Source organism: Protopterus annectens, chromosome 3.part0 (assembly GCF_019279795.1).
Source record: "Protopterus annectens isolate FY-2018-M chromosome 3.part0, PAN1.0, whole genome shotgun sequence".
NCBI lineage: Eukaryota > Metazoa > Chordata > Ceratodontiformes > Protopteridae > Protopterus > Protopterus annectens.
Genome location: NC_056731.1, coordinates 598,596,848 through 598,610,951, shown reverse-complemented (window position 1 = coordinate 598,610,951; position 14,104 = coordinate 598,596,848). Strand labels below are relative to the sequence as shown.

At 40.2% G+C, this 14,104-nt stretch overlaps 1 protein-coding gene across 3 annotated transcripts in view; it reads right to left on the bottom strand.

The window, feature by feature from the left end:
• The window catches only part of ITGA9 (integrin subunit alpha 9), a 5,160,704-nt gene that overhangs the window by 4,455,343 nt on the left and 691,257 nt on the right, over positions 1-14,104 (bottom strand). The gene's annotated exons all lie outside the window — the stretch shown is intronic.

Sequence of the window (14,104 nt, the reverse complement as noted above, 5' to 3'; positions counted from 1 at the left end):
GTGGTATTTCACGGGTACATGTTTTTTCCCCAATGGGGACAACTATACATTTCTTGGCATTGAGTTTGAGCCCATGGCTCTGGCACCAAGCATCTGTTTCTATAAGGCCCTTTTGTAGAATATCCACATCATTTGGGGATTCAATATTGTCTCCATGTTTGCAGACATCTGTGAACTTTGTTAGCCAGATTCCCTTAGTGTTGGCCTGTACTTCAGAGAAGTAGATGCCAAACAAGAGTGGTCCCAGGACTGAACCCAGAGGTACATCATTTGTCTGGAGGTGGATTTGGAGTTGGCTACTGTTACAGTGTGGGTTCTGTCAGTAAGCCAGTTGGCAACCCATCAAGTGACGTAGGGATTTATGCCCAGCTTAGTAAGTTTATCTATGATTCCAGAGTGGGGGATGGTGTCGAAGGCCTTGGCGAGGTCCAGATAGGCTGTGTGGACTGCCTTATCCTTGTCCACAGCTCTGGAGACTGATTCAAAGAAGTCAATCAGGTTCAGGAGACAAGATTGCCCCTTCACGAACCCAAACTGGGTGGGGTCCAGTGTTTGAAGGTCGCCAATGTCTTTGTTTATAAGTTCCATGATAACACGTTCCATGGCCTTGCAGATCAGGCTCATTAGACTGATGGAGTGGTAGTTCTCAAGATCCAATATGGATTCCCTCCTTGTGGAGTGGGATAACTGTAGCTGTGTGCCACTCAGTGGGCATGAAGCCTGAGGTGAGGCTATGACTAAACATGACACTTAGGTGAGGTGCCAGTTCATTTTGTAGTTCATATAGTACACAGCCCGAGATGTCATCTGGTCCCATGGATTCTGTATTCTTAGCTTTGGAGAATGTGGTTTTTACCTGTGTGGAATTTGGCAATCTTTCATATTGAGATGGGCCCTTTAGGGGGTGAGAGGGGGGGGGTGAAGCTGGCACTGAATCAATTTGCCAGGATATTGGCAATATTCTTGGGATCAGTATATTTAATGCCATTCTGTTGTAGCTCAGACCAGATCTGAGCATTGCCAGTTAGATTCTTGACATAGGTATAGAATGCCTTGTAGCTGTCTTTGGAATCTTTGGCAATTTTATTTTTGTAACTAGCTTTGGAGGATTTTATGAGGGATCTCAGCTTCTTACTGAGGCTGGTAAGGGAGTTTTTTTGCATCCTGGGATTTTCCTCTTTTCTGCAACAGTTTCTTCCTTTTGTAGTAAAGTATTTTTATGGCAAGGGACCACCAGATTGGCTTCCATTTTTTGGAGGAGAGCGTCTTAATTCTGTTTGGGATGGTACGATTCATGCACAAGTGGATGTGCTCATACAGTGCTTTAGTGTAGGATTCAGCAGTCGAACTTACAGTTCCCGTCTGCATGAGTGTCATATAAATAAGACCATGTTAAAATATTAAACTCGAGAGAAAACATATTCTTTACTAAAATATTGTGACTACTACTACTTCTTTCATCTTTTCCCAGTTAGGGGTCACCACAGTGGATCACCTGTCTGCTCATAATTGGCAGTGGAGTTTTATGGTGTCGAGTTGCCAGCCCGGCACCCAACCTTCCACAGAAGGCACACACATGCACTCACATCTAGGGACAATTTAGAGTGTCCAATCCACCTACAGCATATCTTTGGGACATGGGAGGAAACCGGAGCACCTGGAGGAAACCCATGCAACCACAGGGAGGACATGCAGACTCTGCACTGAAGGCACCCCAGCCGAGGATAGAACCAGAGAAACTCTTGCTGTGAGGCAGCAACATTAACTGCTGCACCACCGTGGCCACCCACTAAAATATCATGACTAATATATTTAAATCTAAAATACAAAACCTTTCTTTAATTAAAATGAGTATTAAAAACAATAAATACTGAGAAGCTTTCACAATATGATTTAGTATGGGATTCAGAATGAAGTAGGTGATATTTTATACTTTGGCTCCATCATGTGGTCATTTTTTATTATCTTCTCTTTCCAAAGTAAAAAGGTTAAATGAATAAAATACTGCAGCATACAGTGGAGTAAATAAACCCAATGGCTACAACTTAGCAGATCTCATTTTTTAGTAAGGGGGCTATCAAAATATTTTCATTTAAACCAGGTGGAGTGGTGGCCTGCAAAGTTACCTGCCACCATAATTCTCTATACTCCATCTTCCTATAACCCCCCCCCCTCACTTCTTTCTTCACACTCTCTAGTTCAAAAAATATCTAGTGTGCTTTTGAACATTCCTGGAGATGCTTAAATAACGCATTCATCTTTGACTTAAGTAAACGAATATACCTTCTAAAGTTTATAACAAATGTCTTTACTGTTTCTGTCAATACTACCTGCAAAGTAGTGCTTAAATGTTTAATTTTTATTCTTGTTCATTGTAAATATGTACTTTATATCTATTCTCTCTGGGCCTCCACTGAAAATGGGACTTATGCCCACTCAGACTTTCCAAGTAAAAAAAAAAAGACAATAAATAATAAAAACATCGTCTGCTAAGGGGATGGAGGGTGGCCAATGGGTAAGGTGTTTACCTTACAAACACAAGGTGCAGGGTTTGAGTCTCACAAGGGATAATTGGCTAGGCTTACAATGGCCCGCAAGGGCAGTTAGCTTAGTACTAACCTATGAATCTATGAATCTATAAAGGAACCACATCAGTCCTATACATGACAACAGCCTGCTTGTGTACCAAGTGGTGAAGTTTCTGCTTCTTCTTCTTAAGAACTACGTTAGAGTACAAAATATCTGGGAACGGAATATTACATCTGGCAAGGGTCTCTTATCCCAGAGCTCTCCTGCATTTAAAGTGTTTGGTTCTCCCATACCTGAACTAGGCACTGGAACAACCCCAGAAGATATGCCCGACCCCCTGTACCACAGAGGACTGCAGGATCACACCAGCTGGTGATGGGGAAAAAAGATAAGTGGTATGCAGACTTGCTTAAGGCAGCAGATCTACAAACCAATGGCTGAGGCATAATTTTGTTAAGATTTTTCTTTTTAGGGGCAACCATATTTGATGTGAAGGCAGCCATATGAAGATTCATTAAGTCATGGGGAAAAAACACCGGCCAGAATAATATACTAGGACTATTAAGGGCTGACTAAGGCAGCAGTAATAGAAAATAACCTATGAACCACTATATAAAGTATATTCCCACACAAGAGACAGGGTCAAACTTTATAAAAGTATAGCAGAGACGCACTAAATTATATAAACCCTTGTTCTGCAATGTGCACAGGGTAGTAAACAAACACAATCACAGTACCACGTAAAATCAGAAATTACTAAGAGATTCCCTTGTCAGAAATGAAAAAAAAACTTCACAGAAAATAATATAAGCAATTTAAGGTAAAATCATGACTTAACCATAGAAATGGCTATAGTAGTGTTAAATCAGTATTAAATACCATAAAAATGAAGAAAACTGAAAAAATGTAATATTTTCCTATCAGAAATTCAAAATGAAGCAGATAAACAACAGAAACAGTTTGGTTCATCTGACATCAAAGAACTTCAGATTCCCACTACAAGTCATAAAGACACTTTAGAAAAATTCAGTAACTGCTTAAAAGCAGTATTAAATAAACAAATAACACAACAGTAAGACAGAATTCCTAGAGGAATTAAAACAGTAACAAATATCAAGTTTATTACAACAAAAATGTAAAACACATCATTATTATTATTTAAATCTAAAGTATGCAATAAAAAAGAGGAAGGGAAGTTGCCAAAGGGTCTTATCTGAGTTTCTGGAAGCTATAATCCACCAATGCAGGCTGTTGAGAAGATTCAACTGTGTGAGACCTTCAGCTGACACTAAAGTCTGGGTGACTGAATCTTTGTGACAGGGCTTGGCTTCCCCAGATGGGAGGGGTTTAGGCAATCCTCTATCACAGAGAGTCAGAGGACGGGATTCCGAGGTCTGGAAAGCTGCCAGTGTAAATGTTTGTGTAACCATAGAAGCCATATGACACTGAGGCAATGTGAATGATGAACATCTGACAGTGAATTTGACATGAGAGAGCCACCCCCCCCCCCCCAACAGAAAGGCAATATCCAATATATGATAAGGAATCTGTAGGGCCACTGGATTATACAGATATTGCAATTATTATGCAAATTGCTTTTGCAGTTATCTCTTAACAGAAGTGAGAAACAAAAAAGAGGGCGAATGTGTGATGTATAGGGAAGGTACTTGGTTTGCGCTTGCGTGATCTTAAGAGAGGGGCTAGAGAAGATACGAATAATGTATGCTGAGGAACTAACCTGTGCAAGGGATAACATAATAAGGGAAATGGTATGGAGGCAAATGCAAATTAAGTAATCATGTAGTTACAGAATGAAATTTAAAGTATAGATGAGGAATTGTATTCAAGAACTTGTAAGTCTGAAAGCAATGGTTAATATGAATTTTAGGTTGGTAATATGCCTTGTGATATGTTCGATGTAAGCAACGTTTATTATTAATCATTATGTTTATAAAATGTGCTGATATAAGTGACGTGCTGAAAATAAAGATTTAAAAAATCAATATATTTAGCAACACTGTACAAACCTCCTTCTGTAGACAAGTCAGCCTCTGAAGACTACAGCCATGTAGTGCATTAAGTACTATTATACCATGACCCCCCATTACTATTCCAAAACGTGCACGCTGATTGGCCAGCGTGCACATTGTAAATCGACTTATACTAATGGAAAAAGGTCCGGTCACCTGGACTTTTTCCATTACTATAAGTCTCTTGTAAAACACTGTCTCGCTATGCTAAAAGAGTTTAACATAGCGACACAGGTTTAAAAAAAGCAACGGAGATCTCTGTTGCTTTTCTTAAAGCTGTCTCGCTATGTTAAACTCCTTTAACATAGTGACACAGTGTGTAAAAAGCAACGGAGATCTTGCTTTCTCCGTTGCTTTTTTTTTTAAACCTGTCTCGCTATGTTACATGGGTTTAACATAGCGAGACTGCTTTAAAATAAGCAACAGAGATCTCCGTTGCTTATTTTAAAGCTGCCTCGCTATGTTAAACCCATTTAACATAGTGAAACACTAAAAAGCAACGGAGATCTTGCTTTCTCCATTGCTTTTGGCCACAGCTCTGATGTACTGCGTACGCATGCGCAGTACATCAGAACTGCCGCGGATACCAGACAGCTGCGGAAGGGCAGCAAAGAGGCATTATACAATGCCATTATTTAAGAAAAGTAATTATTTCTTTTCTTAAATAATGTCATAGTATAAGAACAATAACCCACTTCTGGGTGTGGGTAATGCAGGATTTACCCACGGTTGTCTTTGTTTGGTCCCGAGGGCGAACCACGCCAACCGTGGGTAAATCCTGCATTACTCACACCCAGGTGTGGGTTACTGCTATATTACTACACTCAAATATCTGGAAAAAAACTATTTCAGATCTTCCCTAGTGCAATACCTGATCTTAACAGTGCTTTGGGTGCTTAACAAAAAATTGTTTTATGTACCTGTAAGAGCTGTTATGGCCTGATGTTGCACTAACACAATGCTAAGCAAAGAACAGTGACAAAAGGTAGAACAGCCTTTAGAAGCTATTGCAACTTTTCTCTGTCACACTTATAAACAAAAAATGTGGACCAGCTTCCAGCAGGGCCGTTCATTTTTGCCTACTACCTCTCAACTGTTTCTGATTTTCCCTCATATTTTTGCCCTATGTAAATTGTTTGATTTTCTGTAGGGTTCCCTTATTTTCAAATGCTGAAAGTGGGATATTTTATGCAAATAGAATAAATTTAATTAATTAATTTAAATTAAATATTTTACATTTGTTAACCGGGACAGTCAAAAGCAAACAGACATAACTCAAATTAACTAATATGGAGACAGCAACATTATTAGTTCAAAGAGAGAGATTATACATCGCTACTAGTGGTTCAAGTCTTAAGAGAACATTAATATAATTGCTGGAGTGAGCAGCTGCATTAGATTGCTACAGTGTAACCAGAACAAAGATCTCAAATGTTACAATATTATGTGCACATATACAATCCTAGCACATTGACCTATTAATACACTATGAGTTATAAGTATTAATGCAGCTGCATTAGATTGGTACAGTGAAACTAGAACAAAGATCTCAATTTTTACAATATTATGTGTACATATACAAACCTAAGACATTGACCTATTAATACACTATGAGGTATATGTATTAATGCAGCTGTATTAGATTGTTACAGTGCAACCAGAACAAAGATCTCAGTTTTTACAATATGTGTATATACACAGTTCTGGGACATTAACCTATGAATACACTGTGAGGTATAATAATTTTCAGGAAAGATTAGGAGTGGTGAGCATAATGAAGAAGGGTCTAACCTGGTGTAGTACAGGAGCACAGCCAGTTATTAATGAGATGGGTTTTTAAAGATTTTTTTAAACTGTGTGAAGGAAGTGATAGTAAGTATATGACTGGGTAGTTTGTTCCAGATTTTAGTTACATAATTTGAGAACAGGAAGTCCTCTGCTGTATTATTAGATTTAGTAACAGTGAGCATAAATTTGTTACTGGAGCGCCGAGTCCTGTTACTGCTGTGGGGGAAAAGTAGGTTTTGTAATGCAGGATTTTTTTCAGGTTGATACAGAATTTTATAGGCCAGAGAGAGCTGGTTGTATTGTAACACATGGGAAGTTCAAGCCAGTTGAGCTGTTTCAGGGATGAGCAGTGGTAAGATTTAAAAGGGGAGTCTAAGGCAAATACAGTGATGTGTTGTAGCAGGAGTCAAGCTTAGCTAGGTCTGATTTTCTAAGGTTGGTAAGAATGGGGGGCATAGAGGAGGGTAGCAATAAGGTGAGTGTGGGCTATGGTTGCTTTTGTCTGTTGGGCAAGGAATTGTTTATTTCTATAGAGGGTATCTACTTTTTTGTGGACTTTCTTGATGGTCTGGGAGACAAGAACATCAAATCTTAGATTGTTATCAATCTCTACGCCAAGGAGATTGGTATGTTCTGTGGGGAAGACAGTAGTTTTGTTACTGGATATTATATGAAGGGTGGTAGTTGATGAGGTGGACCTGGTAGGTTTAAAGAGCAGTAATTTGGTTTTAGCAGGGTTTAGAATAAGTTGGATATTGGATAGCCATGCTTCAATAGAGAGGAAAGCTTCCTGTGTTAATGTGTGAAGTTCCTGTAGAGAGGAAGCTGCACAAATTAATGTATAATCATCTGCATACTGTATGACAGATGCATTGGGAGTGGAGGAATAGAGCTTGTGGGTGCAGAGTGTGAAAAGTAGTGGGCCTAATATGGAACCATGGGGAGCACCAAGAGTGACTGGAAGAAGGGGTGAGAGTTCTTGCTTCCACAGAACTGCTTACTGACGGCCAGCTAAACAGTTGTGGAACCAGGCTATGGAGGATTGAGAAAGTGCTAATTCAGACAGTTCTTTGATGAGAATGTCATGTCTAACCATATCAAAGGCCTTTGATAGGTCGAGAAAGGTGGCAGAAACAAATTTACCATTGTTTCTAAGAGTGTTTACTGTACTGGTGAAGGACAGAAGGGTAGTGGTAGTACTATGGAAGGGCAAAAGCCATGCTGAGTGTTTGACAGGAGTTTATGTGTATGCAAGTAGTCTAACATTTGGTAATGTATGCACTTTTCCAGGACTTTTCCAAAAGGGGATAGTGTTGCTTTTGGTTGGTAGTTTGTAAGTTCTGTGGAGTTACCTTCTTTATGTATGGGGATTATATGAGATATTTTCCAAATTCCGGGGACAGTGGGATCTATTGATAAGAATGGCTATAGGGTAGGCCAGTGCATCGGCAGCAGTTTTTAGGAATTCCCCTGGTAATTTGTCAGCAGCCAATGTAGTGGGCTTTAGTTTTTTGAGGCATTTTTTATCCTATCTATAGAGACAGGCTGGAATTGAAAGGAGCTATTATTTGTGTGAGGAGTGAAGGGTTCAAGGGAGGGGTTTGTGTTGGCTGGCTAGGGTTAAAATTGTCTCAGTAAAGCCTTTGTTAATAAATAAATAAAATATGCCAGTGATCCCATGCTTTGCCCCTGGTTTTGAGGAAGAGTTTGGTTTCTTTTTTAACCCATGGAGTGGGGTTTTCTCTGATTCCTATGGTTCTGGAAAGGGCATGAAGATTCAGTATACATAGAAAGGTGGCATTAAAGTAGGTAACTTCCTCATTTAATTCCAGGTATGTCAGGGGTGCCCAGTTGCAATGTTTTAGTTCTACTATGAAGTTGATGTTTAAGGTGGAGGTGGGATTACATCAAGGATCAGCTCTGAGTCCTTTCTTATTTGCAGTGGTGATGGACAGGTTGACAGATGAGATCAGACAGGAGGCCCCGTGGACTATGATGTTTGCAGATGACATTGTGATCTGTAGTGAGAGTAGGAATCAGGTTGAGGAGACTCTGGAGAGGTGGAGATATGCTCTAGAGAGCAGAGGAATGAGGGTCAGCAGGGCTAAGACAGAATATATGTGTGTAAATGAGAGGGAGGGTAGAGGAATGGTGAGGATGCAGGGAGTAGAGTTGGTAAAGGTGGACGAGTTTAAGTACTTGGGATCAACAGTTCAGAGTAATGGTGAATGTGGAAGAGAGGTGAAGAAGAGAGTACAGGCAGGGTGGAATGGGTGGAGAAGTGTGTCAGGAGTGATTTGTGACAGACGGGTATCCGTAAGAGTGAAAGGGAAGGTCTACAAGAGTGTAGTGAGACCAGCTATGTTATATGGGTTGGAGACAGTGGCATTGACAAAAAGGCAGGAGTCAGAGCTGGATGTGGCAGAGTTAAAGATGTTAAGATTTGCAATCGGTGTGACTAGGATGGATAGGAATAGGAATCGGTATATTAGAGGGTCAGCTCATGTTGGACAGTTTGGAGACAAAGCAAGAGAGACGAGATTGCGTTGGTTTGGACATGTGCTGAGGAGGGATGATGGGTATATTGGGAAAAAGATGCTAAGGATGGAGCTGCCAGGTAAGAGGAATAGAGGAAGGCCTAAGATAAGGTTTATGGACGTGGTGAGAGAGGACATGCAGGCGGTTGGTGTGACAGAGCAAGATGCAGAGGATAGGAAGAAATGGAAAGAGATGATCCGCTGTGGCGACCCCTAACGGGAAAAGCCGAAAGAGAATGATGATGATGAAGTTGATGGGCTTAAAGCTCTTTTTGTTTCTAATGGTTTGGTAGTCAATGTCTTTGGGCTTATGATTATGTTGTAGTAGGAAGGTTGGCAGATGTTCACTTAGACCATCTAGCAAACATCCTGCAAGAGAGGGGTGGCATGGTTTATTAGTGAGAATCCAGTCTAGGATTGATTCTCTGTTTATTGCCTTGTCTATTCTTGTTGGTGTTTGGATGGTTTGGATAAAGCCATGGCAATTAATATGATTTGTTGGAGTGTTAGAGTTACAAGACAGCCAATCAATATTAAAATCACCCAGAATGACAGTTTCATTTTGGAGAGAGAAACATGACCAGTGGGTAGGTTTTCTAGAGTGGATATATTGTTGCCAGGAGGTATACAGCATCCAATTATGTTTATTAGTTTTTTGGAGTTTAGATTCAGTTGAGTGAACATTATTTCTGCATTGTCCACAGAGGGGTATTTTAAGTTTAATGCTTATACTGTGCAGCGATTCTTAAAAAGTATAGCAATGCCACCACCTTTTCTGTCCTTTCTATCCTTCCTTAGGATGTTGTAGCCTGGAGGAATAATTTCATTGTCATTGATGTGTGGCTTTAGCCAAGTCTCAGTTAGGACCACTATTGTCTGGCAAGTATAGTGAGGGACAGGCATGAAGATTGTGGATTTTGTTGGAGATACTTCTACAGTTTATATTTAGTAATATTACGTCAGTTGTTTTTCTAGGGAGTTGATTTAAGCCATTGGAGAGATTGAGAAATTGAGGGATAGGGTGGTTTGTAGGAGTAGCTGGTCCAGGGTTAGGATAGACATCCCCACAGCAAGATAACTTAGAGGCAATGTAGATCATGGACTGCAAGAATTTTGTGATTTGCCTATTGAATTTTAGGGAGGGTATGGTATAGTTAGGGTGAGGTAGTATTTTAAAGTGTGAGTAGTCCGTGGGTAATAGGGTGAAGACATAGAATGAGATGGAAATATGAAATTGAATGGTATTATAGTGAAAGGCAGCAGTAGTTGCATAATGTGAAGTTATTTGTAGGTGGGTATGGTAAGAAATGAGAACAGAAACAGTTTATAGGATAATTAGAGAAGCAATGTGCATTACTAGCATGTTGAAATATTTTGTGTGTACTGTAGTCTTTGATAAGGGTTGGGTAAGGGAGAGTTGGTTAGTGGAGGAGTGGTGGGGAGAATGGCAGATGGGTGTTACCTTAGAGAGTGGTTGAGGAGGATAATTGGAAGATATGGGTAGGTGTCTCTGATTGGATAATGAGGTGGTAGGTGTGGCTATATGTAAGAATAAATGTGGGAGTGGTGGTGGTGGGTGGAAATCGGGGGTAGGGTAGTGGAGTGAAGTGAGCCAGAGCATAGTGAGGGCAAATGGAGCGGGGCTACAATGGCTGGATGAACCAATCGAGGATGCACAAAAAACAATCAGTGGAGAAGTTAAGTACAGAGTCTGCAAGAGGAGTACAGAGAAGCCCTTAGTAAGAAGATACGTTCAGAGTAGGCAGAGAGTGCTAGAAGGTGGTGGTTAGTTGTATTATTTTAAGACAGGTGACAGAATAAGACAGGGAAAGTTGTAAGAAAAAGAGGGGTGTAAGGCAGCTTCTCCTTGTTTACTAACTATGGCACTACCCTTGGGGAGAGGCAGTAGGAGAATAGGGCAGGTAAACAGTGTAAGCTTTTTTTCTGTCTCTTTAGCTAGAGTTAAATTCAGTGAGAGCCGTGGCTGCCCTTTGTCGTAGATGCCTGATGCATCCAAGGGAGCTATCAGGGAACAGAGTAGTAGGCTGCTGGTCTGGGTAATTACAGGCTGAATTCCAGGGACCCCATTTGTCACAGTCAAGTTATGTCCTGAAAGGAGAAATACAAGGTTAAACAAGGTATATCCTAGTTTATATTATCTGTGGGGTGAGGGGTGAGGGAGGAGAAGGTAGAGAGGGTCGTTAGCACAGGAGATATAGGGAACAGTATAAAACATCACAAGAAGAAGAGTGTACAAAGTAAGGTGAAGGAGGTAAGACTGGATAGTGCAGGCAGCTATTAACTTTATATCAACAATTTATTTATTTTATTTATTTTACATTTGTTGACCAGGACAGTCTAGCTGGATACATGTCCATTTTCAGCGGAGGCCCAGGGAGAAAAGCTCCATGCTATATACTACATACATATTACAAAGACTATCATATATACATATAACTTTTTACAATTTCCATACAGACATACATTCTTTTAATAAGATATAACACATTGGTTCCATGATTTAATACAGAGCTACTGGATTATTAACCAAATAACTAAGATATAGTCACTTACAGGCAAGAAGTCCTCAAACAGGTGCACAGTTGAGGGGTGGGAGTTAGTCAGGGGTAAAGCAAGGACAAAGCCATCGTGTTTTAAAGAATTGTATAAGATTTTTCTTGAATTGGAGTAATGAAAGCTCTGATGTTAGCTCAGCAGGAAGTCTGTTCCATGTTTTGCTAACAGAGTTGGCGAACAGAGCCTTCTCAGCTGACTTGTTAGATTTGAAAATGTAAACTAACATTTTGTTGGTGGATCGGAGAGACCTGAGGTTCTAGTAGGGGGTGATAAGGCTTTTAAGAGCAGGAGTGTATTTGGGCTGGTAGAGTGTCTTATGGGCAACAACTAGTTGGTTGATCTTAATTAGATTAGGTAGTTCAATCCACTCAACTTGATTAAGGTTGAGACAGTGGTGGGTTCTATAGGCTGTACCAGTGGCAAATCTGGAAATGTGATTATAGCAGCCAGCGTATTTTTTAAGTCAGTTTTACTCAAGTTTGTGAATAGGGGGAGGCAAAGAGAAGGGAAGAAAGTAGGTGAGTGTGGGCAATAACAGTCCTAGCTAGGGGAGTTAGGAAAGGTTTCATCTTGTAGAGAGAACCAAGTTTTGTATTAACTGTTTTAATTGTACGGTTAATATGCAAGTCAAACTTAAGGTTATTGTCAATTATTACACCTAGGAGCTTGGTCGAGGGATCTGGAGAAATAATGGTGCCGTTGTTAGATGTTATGGTGAAGGTTGGTCTGGTGGACCTCTGAGATGGGGAGAACAGTAGCAACTTAGTTTTGTTGGGATTTAACATGAGAGAGCGATTAAGATGCCAATTTTTAACTGTATTAAAAGCATTTTGGGATAAAGACTGCAACTCATTTGGGGATGTGGCTGAGCATATAAGAGTCGAGTCATCTGCGTATTGAATACAGGTAGCATCTCGGATGGCTTTGTGCAGATCATTAATAAATATAGAAAATAAGAGAGGTCCTAAGATGGAGCCCTGGAGGACCCTTAGAATGATAGGTAAAAGGGTGGATAGATTATCCTTCCACAGGACTGCCTGTTGCCCACCACTCAGGTACGATTGGAACCACTGTACAGCTTGGGGGTCTAGGGTAATGGATTTCAGCATTTTTATAAGTAGTTTGTGGTTTATCATGTTGAAGGCCTTGAAAAGGTCTAAAAGGATGGCTGAGGAAAGTTTATTATTGTTTCGGTTGTGATTAATGACGTTGGTGAAGGACAGAAGGGCAGTGGAGGTACTATAGTGTGGTCTAAACCCATGCTGAGAGTTTGTCAGTAGTTTGTTTATGATAAGATGGTACAGGAGTTGTCTATGTATACATTTTTCCATAATTTTTGCTAGTGGAGACAGGATGGCTATGGGTCTGTAATTTGAGAGCTCAGTGGAGCTGCCTCCTTTACGGAGTGGGATAACATGGGATATCTTCCAAATGGTGGGGATGGAAGCTTAAGATATGGTTCTATTGACCAGGATGGATATTGGGTATGCTACAACATTGGCTGTTTTTTGTAAATACTCTGCTGGGAGTAGATCTGCAGATAAGACAGCTGGCTTTAATTTTTTAATTGGTTTTCTGATAAATGATGTTGGGACTGGTTGAAATTTAAAGGTAATTTGGGCACTGGATGTTGTAGTAAATGGGTTTGGGCAGCTGTGGGACAGTTGGCTAGCTAGATGCTGAATAGTTTCTGTAAATAAGCTATTGAAGTTATTGGCAACCTCAGTTGGTGGTTTGTCATTAAAAGTTGAGGGAGTAGGGGTGGTGGATTGTCCTGGGTGAAGAAGTTTATTTATACTTGCCCAACATTTTTGGGGCTTATTTTGGTGTCTCTGTTGTAGGTGCCAGTAATAGTTTTTTGTCAGTCATAACAGATTTTTTGCATTGTTCCTTAGCTGCCTATATCTAAGTAGATCAGTAAGGGCTTTGGTGGTTTGCCAAGTGGCCCAGGCTTTATTTCCAAGTTAAATTTTTTTTCTGGTTTCTGCTGAAAGCCATGGGGCAACTTTTGATTTAGTTCTATTAGAGTGTGCTGGTGCATGGGAGTCTAGACTGGCTAAGAATTTGCTATTAAAATATGTTACAGCTTCTTCAAGTGGGAGATGTTTTAGAACTGACCAGTTACACAGTTTAACTTCATTTTGGAAATTAGTGAGGTTAAAGTTTTTCTTGTTCCTAATTGTTTTATAAGTAGGTTGGTGAGGAAGGTCAGCCTTTTGTCTGATAAAGCAGGTGAGAAAGTGATCGCTTATATCATCAGGTAGAGTCCCTGCTTTGTACATGTGGGGATGACTATTAAGTATCCAGTATAAGGTAGTTTCTTTATTGTTGGGTTTAGTTATCCGAGTGGGGGAGAATATGACCTGTGTGAATCCATAAAGGTTGACATGATATACGGGGGTTCAGAGGAACAGGAGTACCAGTCTATGGTAACATCTCCAAGAACAGTGGTTTCTTGGGGATAGTTGTTTGACAGTCAACATAGTATATCCTGTAAGATTTTTATGTTATTACCTGGGGGGGAATATAGACACAGGCAATGTATATGCATTTATTTTTATTGATAATTAGCTTAGTTATAATGATTTCAGCCTTGTCAACTTGAAATGATAGTGGGGCGACATTGAAAATCTCTAGAGAGGA